Here is a 7,168-nt window from a genome sequence, read left to right on the forward strand (position 1 = left end):
CTGTGAACTGTGTTTCCAGAACCCTTTGCCCAGGTTCTTAGCCGGTGCTGGTGTCTTTCATCGATTTCCATAGTAGGGAAATGAGCTGTTGGTCACACAAGGGACCACGTTTTCCCAGTTTGTCGCCGGCTTTCCCCACGGTGGCTTGAGCCCCGAAGTTGGGTTTGGTTTTTTTTGTTCTTTTGGTTTTTTTTTCAGATTTATCCCGTTCGGCCCATCAGCCTTTTCTCTTACGGCTCCCCGTTCTTTGTGAGTCTTAGAAAGGCCTCGGCCACTCTGAAATCACATGTTTTTTCATTGTTTAATTTTTTTTTTAAGTTGCTTTAATGGTTATTTATTTTGAGAGAGAGAGAGAGAGAGGAGGGGAGAGAGAGCACGAGCAGGGGAGAGGCAGCGAGAGGGAGAGAGAGAATCCTGAGCAGGATGTCAGCGCAGAGCCCGATGTGGGGCCCGATGAGCCCGACCCACCCAGGCACCTCCGAAATCCCATTTTTTGAACATTCTTCTATGGCTTCTGCTTGGAGTGTTATGGTTTAGCTTCTTACATGTGGTTTTTGGCTGCTGCATCTCACATGGCAGATGCTACTTTATTTTTTTTTTTTCCAGGTTCCCGGTGCCTTCCCTCCGCTGGGTCCCAGCACGGGCCCCTTCAGGGCACTGGGCTTCCTGCCTCGGATTCTTTCTCCACTTGGGCTCTGTCTCTCACTTTCCACCCGGCAGCTTTAGTCAAGAACGCAGATAGGTGAGGAGCGCCTGGGTGGCTCTGTCGGTTAACCCTCCAACTCTCTTATTTTTATTTTTTTTTTGAGAGAGAGAGCGGGGGGGGGGGGGGGGGGGCGCATGGGGGGAGGGGCAGAAGGAGAGGGAGACCCAGAATCTGAAGCAGGCTCCAGGCTCTGAGCTGTCGGACAAGCAAGCACAAGCCGAGGTCTGGCCACACCTCTGCTCTGACCAGACAGAGACAAGGGGTCTTGGGGCAACCTCACTCCATGCGATGCCTCCTCGGCATCTTGTCCAATGGGCACGTCTTGGGTTTTGACCCTCAAAGTCCCCTTCCTCCTCCATGGACCCCCAGGCCATTTAACCCCTTCACCCTTGCCTTTCTCTTTGTGTCCTGGCCTTGGGACGCCAGCCCTCTGGGTCCACTGGCTCCACTGTTGGTGGGGGAGGGGGGGAACCAGGGGATTCTGATGCTGAGCAGGGAGGGGAGACACCTTCAACCCCAGGGTGGGTGGGGAGGACGGCCTCCTGCCTGCACGTCCCCTGGGGCCGTGTTAGGTTGACTCACATCATGCTCATCATGCAACGCCTCTTTAACCAGCTCGTCCTGGGTGCTAGGCCCTGGGGCTGGGTGCTAGGCCCTGGGGAAACGGCAGTGGGCAAAGCAAATGTCCCTGCCCCCCCCCCCCACCAGGGGTTCACACGCTGGTAGGGACATAGTGTAATGATAATAAAGGTGGCGAAAAGTGTCACAAAGAGAAGAGAAAGACAGAGAGGGGAAGAAGACAGCTTCATTAGAAGCCAGACTGAGCTGGGCAAAGATGGGGGGGGGGGAGGGCCTTGCGGGCGGGAGGGCCAGCCAAGGGCAAAGGTGGGAAGGAGCGCAGAACATTCCAGAAGGCCAGAAGGCCGGTGGGGCTCAGTGACGCTTACGAGGCTTACGAGCACACCGGGCGGGAGGCCAGGCCCTCCAGACCGCTTTGCCTTCCGTCCGAGAGCAGGGAAACCCCATCTGCATCGAGAAGACGCCCCCTGGCGGCCGTGTGAGGAAGAGACCCAAGGGGGACCAAGTTCAGAGGCTGGGACACCCCGCCCTCACTGAGGTGTCCAGGCCCCAGCGACAGAGGCTGGGACCAGGGAGAAGATGGTGGAGGACGGGAGAAGGGGCCGGACCCAGGACCTATGCTGCGGGGTCCACAGGATTTGCTGACGCGGTCAAGGATGGGACCAGCTTCGTTCTTAGCGATCTCGCAGACGGGAAGTGCCATTTAACCAGGAGGGGGTGACCTGGAGGGGAGGGTTTGCCGGGTCAGGAATCCAGGCTTCCGTTCTGGACCTTTCGGTCGAGAACCCTGTCGGACAGGGGCATGCCAAGTGTGCGGTTGCACGATGAGTCTGGAACGAGGAGGGGAAAGATCCAGGGCAGACACAGTGAGCAGGCCCCGTTCTCCCTGTATCTCTGGCCTGGTGGCTCCTGGTCCCCTGTTAAGTACTTTTCAAACCCTCAGCCTGCATTGCCTTGGGCTCCTTTTCCTGGCTCTGCGTCTCAGGGGACCCTCTCCATTGCGGGCGACGGCAAGATGTCAGGAAGAGGCAGCCCAGGCCTGGAGCCACACCCCTGCGGCGTCCGGGCTCCGGGCAGTGGCGGATCCAGAAGCCCAAAGCGTCTCATCCAGACTTCACCTCTTGCCCTCCGTCTGCGCGCTCGCTTCCCGCCAGGGTCCTTCTGGTGGCACCAACAGCTCCAGATGGCCGTCCTCCTCCCGGCTACAACTCACAGCTGAAAGCGGGTTTCGTTCTCCTGGTTGTCCCGGCAAAAATCCCACGGCTGGACCCCGTTGGCCCTACTTTGGTCACAGGCTCACTCTTGAACCTGTCACCGCGGCCAGGAGACCGAATGTCGTGAGCCGGTCGTCGGTCTTGCCTTCTCCACCCCCTTCCTGGGTCTGGGGATGGCGTCGGGCTCATAAATCACACGGTGGGTGTATCCCCAGAAGTTGGAAGAACTGTTTTCCACGGCCGCCCCACCATTTTCACCTTCCCCCCAACAGTGCCCGTGGGTTCCGATCGCTCCACGTCCTCGCCAACGTTTATTTTTTGGTTTTTGTGTGTGTGAGAAAAGTTATCCTGACGGGTGTGAGGTGCTATCTCATCGCAGTTCGGACTGGCCTCTCCCCAGTGGCGAGGGAGGCTGAGCGTCCCCGCGTGTGCCATCGGCCTTTAGTGCGTCTTCCCTGGAGAGGCGTCTGTTCAAGTCCTTTGCCTGTTTTTGAATCAGGTTGTTTGCTTTTTTTTTTAATGTCTGTTTATTTGTTTGTTTGTTTGTTTATCTATTTAGAGAGAGAACACGAGCAGGGGAGGGGCAGAGAGAGGGAGAGACCGAATCCCAAGCGGCTCTGGGCTGTCAGCGCAGACCTTGAACTCACGAACCGTGAGCTCATGACCTGAGCCGAAATCAAGAGTCAGACCCTCAGCCGGCTGAGCCACGCAGGCCCCCCTGCTTTTTTATTGAGGGCGTTCGGGGAGTTCTCTGTAGGTTCTGGGCGTTCATTCCTTATCAGATATATAGACTTAAAATAAATATTTCCTCCCATTCTGTGGGGTTTTTACTGTGTTGATGGTGGGTTTTGACTCACAACATTTTTAATTGTCATGGCTCGCCCGGGATGGGCGGCGAGGAGGCGAACTCGGACCATGTAAACGCAAATGCCGGTTCTTAGCTACAGGCAGCCGGACAGATGGACAGATGATGAAGGGATGGATGGAAAGTGTATGGCAGGAGGTGGAGGGAGGCCGAGAGGGGGGACAAATGAACAGTCGGGAGGGGGATTCCGTGGGAGGGCAGCCCAGCCCCTCCCCACCTGTCCCCCCAACAGGGCCGGGCTAGGGGGAGGCAAGTAGGGCATCACCTCGGCCACAGAATCTGACGGAACCCCAAAATTCACCAATCAGCGTAAATACTGCTTTGTGCTGTCTTCATAAATCAAAATCCGGGCAATAAATCATGGTGAACAAAACATCGACAACTCACATAAAGATAGGACCTGGGCCAGCCCTTGTACGACCCCAGCCCCCTCACCTTGGTCCAGGCCCTACCTACCTGTCCTCCTGGCACCTCCTGGCACCTCCCTGTCCCCCTCCGCCACCTGAGGCCAGCAATGGAGGGTCAGGAGCGACAGAGCCGAGAGGGAACGGGAGGACAGAGGCGGAGTTTCCAAGTTTCCAGGCCCGGCTCAGCCTGCAGTCAATGCCCAAGACCCCTGGAAAGCCCCAGGCTGTGGCTTCTCTGAGTGGCATCCCTGCGGCCACCACAGGGCGGAGCCCGCGGGCTGGCTTTGGTCTCCGGGGAAACCCAGGAAGAGGGAACCAAGGGGCCAGACCCTCCGGTGCCTCCCTGTCTGGTTCCTCCTCGCAACCCAGGCTCCCAGGAGCTGATGACCCCGGCCGGCCCCTCTCACTGCCCCAAGGCCGCAGTGCCCAGCGCTAGCTGCCTTTTGTGGCCCCTTCCAGGCAAACCCCCACGCCTTCCTTCATGGGAGGTGCCGTCATTATCCCTGCTTTTATGGAAAGGGAAACCGAGGCCCAGAGAGGGAGGATATATGCCTTCTGGGCGTGTCTAAGGGTGAAGTGAGCACACAGTCCCATCTTGTGGAGTTGGAGACCAAGGCTGAGCACGGCTGAGTGACTCAGCTCCCGTCGCACGGCCAGGAGGGACAGAGCCAGCAGGCGAAGCCCGGGTTGGCCTCAGTGCGGGCCCCGTGCTCTTTCTGTGCCCTCCTGTACCCTCGTGCCACCCCGTGTGACCCCCACCTGTCAGGGGTCCCGGCCTGCAGACTCGGGTCCAGATAGAAAGTTCTAGAAGGTGGGAGTCAGGAGCCCTTTGTCCCTCCCACCCTGTGCTGACTTCGGCCAAGACGCATCCCCCATCTGTGCCAGGGTTGTCTCAGGACCCCGTGGATCCAAGGCCACGCGGAGAAACCAGACGCGGCCTCCTCCCCGGCACACTCCCCGGTGTGGGCTGAGCCACAGAGCCTGGGCGGCAGCTGAGGGAACAGAAAAGACAGTAGGAAAAGAGAATGGAAACGAGACCCAGGGCGCTTGGGCCCCAGCCTCCCGCCCCTGCCACGGCCGTTCTCTTCCTTAAGGGGAGAGACCCCAGACAGCCCCGAGGATCCTTCCAGCAGAAGCTTCAGGGATCACAAGTTCACTGCAGTCACGGGCCGGTCACCTGGGGCAGGAGAGAACACGGACTGCTCAAGACAAAGAAGGATCGCCCTTCGTGCTGTAGCCTAGGGCAGAGGGCAGAGTGACAGGCGGTGGCCAGCTTCCAGAGGGTCTCCTGGGTCATGTTATGGAGTCTCCATGCCATCTGGAGGTCCAGCCCCTGATGGTTTTTAAGGGAAGAATGATGTGACCAATTAGCTTTCAAAGCAGGAGGTCACGGCCGTGGGGTGGGGGTGATTCTGTCAACCCACAAGGAACAGCTGGGTAGCCCCGGCCCTCCCCCCACCGCCGCTGCGCCCCTGAACCCGAGAGCTGAAGAGAAGAGACCAAAACAGCAGAAAGGAGACCCATGAGGCCATGTGTAAACAGATCATTCTGTTAAAGTCTATAAATTACACTTTCGAGCAAAAACAAAAACAAAAAAGGCAGAGACCCCAGGATCGACTGCACCTGATACAAGTTTAAGGCCTCCGGTATCAGGTTTCAATCTTTTGAAGAACCGACAAAAACTCTAGAGGAGTGGCCTCCAAAATAACTAGAACTGATGTCCCAGAAATATGACTCAGTCTCAACCACAAGATCACAAAAGTCAGAACCAAACTCTGGGCCGGAATCCCTGCGTATTGGCAACGGCACGCGCTGAGCCTCTGGTTCCTGGTCTGTAAAGCAGCGAGGGCAGACGGGACGAGCCTGGGCCAGGGGAATCCTCTGGCCTTTCCCCCTCCAGCTGCCTTCCCCTCTGGGTCCTCCTCCCCTCCCGGGGGGGGGGGGGGGGATGTGGATGTGGGGGAGGGTATGGGTCCCTTCCTGCCACAAATGCCCGTGTCTCTGGTGGCCTGACTCAGGTAGAGTCGCTCCTTCTTAAAAACACCCTGCCCACCCCCACCCCAGCCCCGGGCGGGGGGGGATCCCCCACCTCTTGATCTGTTCTGGGCACCCCACCTCACTGCCTCCACTTCCTCGGCTCCCCCTGCCTGCGACCCCCCCGACCCCGCCTCACCACCTCCCACCCCGAGCCGCTAACCCGCTGGGCACTCAGAGACCTTCACTTCCCCAACACCCACCAGAGACACAGCTGACCACTTCTTCAAAGGCCCTCATCTCAGGGTCGCTGACTATGCCTGGATTTCCTCCCGGTCATACCTGCTCCCTCCTCCCCACCCCCATGGCTGTAGTAGCATCCTCCCCCCCCCCACCCCTGCAGGGCCCCCCCAGGCTAACACCTTGGCTCCCACCTGCAGCCCCCTCCCACCCCCGTCCCACCCGCAAGCTGCAAATGCCTGGTGCTCTTTCCCAGGATCCAGTGTGAGCACGGGCCCGCCTGGGCCAAAAAGGGTGAGCAGAGCCCTGGCGCGTGTGGTCATACAGGTACAGGCACCCGAGTCGGCCGAGGCCATCTAGCGACCACCGCAGGGAGACACTGCCTCTGGCTTCCGCCAGACCTCAGCCCCAGCCCACCCCACAACACAGCCACCCAGGCTCCCTGGAGGCTTCTGCTCCTTCCAGGCCCCGCTCCGGTGAGCTTTCCAGAAGGGACAGAGCCCCCTGCGTGCACACGATCTGCCTGCATATGCTTGATGGGCAAATGTGTGTTCCTGTCCCCAGCAGAAGCTGCTGTCCCCAAACTCCTACCACCTGTGTCGGAAAGCGGAAGTGGAAGTCCGGGAGCCGCTGAGTGGAGGGTGGAGGCCTGGGAGGAGGCGCGGGGGGAGGGAGAGACCTGACACAGAACTAATCCCACCCTCCGCCCCATCACAGCCTCTGAGCTTTCGTTCCTGGAACAGCTCCACCCCCACCTTCTCTGAAGCACAAACTCCTGCCTGACCTTCCGTAGCGTTCTGTCCTTTCTCGTACAAATAGCCAAGGCTCTGGCCGGGCATCCCTGCCCTGGGAAGCCCCCACTGAGTGGGCTAAGAGCCCCCCCCCCAGCCCCAGGCTTATCACTGAGCGTTGGTGGTGGCATTCGGGTTTGCACTCAGGAGCTCCCTCCCGGCCACCCACTCGGTGTGGAATGACAACCCTCACCTCACGTCTCCCCTCCCCTGGACATTCCACCTTGCGAGTCCTAGGCTCAGATCAAAACACTTGGGGACCCTGGAAACACACACATCTCCAGCACCGAAGGGCCACGTTCTCGGACGTCTGAGCCGGGCGGCACCCTTAGGTACCGGCTGCATGCACCATATACACCTGTGTCCTCAATACTGAACGACGACCGGGGCGC

Source organism: Panthera leo, chromosome B4, assembly GCF_018350215.1.
Source record: "Panthera leo isolate Ple1 chromosome B4, P.leo_Ple1_pat1.1, whole genome shotgun sequence".
NCBI classification, from domain to species: domain Eukaryota; kingdom Metazoa; phylum Chordata; class Mammalia; order Carnivora; family Felidae; genus Panthera; species Panthera leo.